The following is a 1,148-nucleotide window of genomic DNA, read 5'->3' as shown; positions in this document are numbered from 1 at the left end:
CAGACTCAGTGGCTTGAAAATCACGCTGGGTGCATGTGTGTGCCTGCCCAAGATCCCAGAAGGAGAATGGAGATGAGATTGCAGTGTTGCCATACTGTCTAATGAGCTCATGTGCCCTAAGGCAAACACCTCTTTAAAACAATAATAATAATTATGTGGAGGGTGTGCAGCAGGTAGAGTAATAGTTAAGCTGCTAGACTCCCATATGGCTGATCATGGTTCAAATCTTGGACCCGGTGGTTTGAAAATCATGCCAGGTGATGGACCAGCAGTTGTCATAATGGCTATGTCACTGGACTCCCATGTAGTTGACCACGGTTCAAGTCCTGGACCCGGTGACTTAAACTCATACCGGGCATGTGTGCGTGCATGCCCAAGATCCCGAGAAGAGAATGGAGGAGAAGGGATTGCAACATGGCCAAACCCCCAGGGGGTGATTTCTTACTTTCTATCTCTCTGTCTCTCTCTGTCTTTCTGGCGAGTGCACATGTCCTATAGTGAAAACCTCTCCAAAAAAAAAAAGAAAAGAAAGAAAATCATGCCATGTGCATATGTGTGCATGCCCAAATTTCCAGGGAGAGAATGGAGGAAAAGGGATTGCAACATGGCTATCAACCCTAGGGGGTGATGTCTCACTTTCCCGCTCGCTGTCTCTGTCTCTCTCCAGAGAGTGCACATGCCCTATGGCTAAAACCTAAAAATAAAATCACATTGGGTTGTTTAAAATAATAAAGGCAACTGACTGGCTATGCCTTATCCACGTTATGAACTCTAGATGAAGAAAGGGTGAGGCTCACACTATACGATCTGTAATCCTTCGTAGCATCACAGCTTGTTTACCATGAGCTCAAACATGCCTTTTGGGCAATAACCCTGATCAGTGTGGGAATAAGTCGAATCTCAGGCTCATGTTTATTCCAGCCTTCACAGCTTCCCTGGACCTTGAATTCCACAGACTGCTCTGAACTGCTTTTCTTTCACACATAGTATGTTGTCAAAATTAAGAAGCAAATACCAGAAGAGGGGTAAAAAATTCTAGGAACTATAAATGGAAATTTTTTTATAATAATATGCATGATTAAGTCACTATGCAGTATATTTCGGATGGAAAATCACATTTTGTATGCTGTGATGATGCTTAGGGAAAG

This window comes from Tupaia chinensis, unplaced genomic scaffold (genome assembly GCF_000334495.1).
Source record: "Tupaia chinensis unplaced genomic scaffold, TupChi_1.0 Scaffold000316_1, whole genome shotgun sequence".
NCBI lineage: Eukaryota > Metazoa > Chordata > Mammalia > Scandentia > Tupaiidae > Tupaia > Tupaia belangeri.
Note: the sequence above shows the minus strand (reverse complement) of the source record.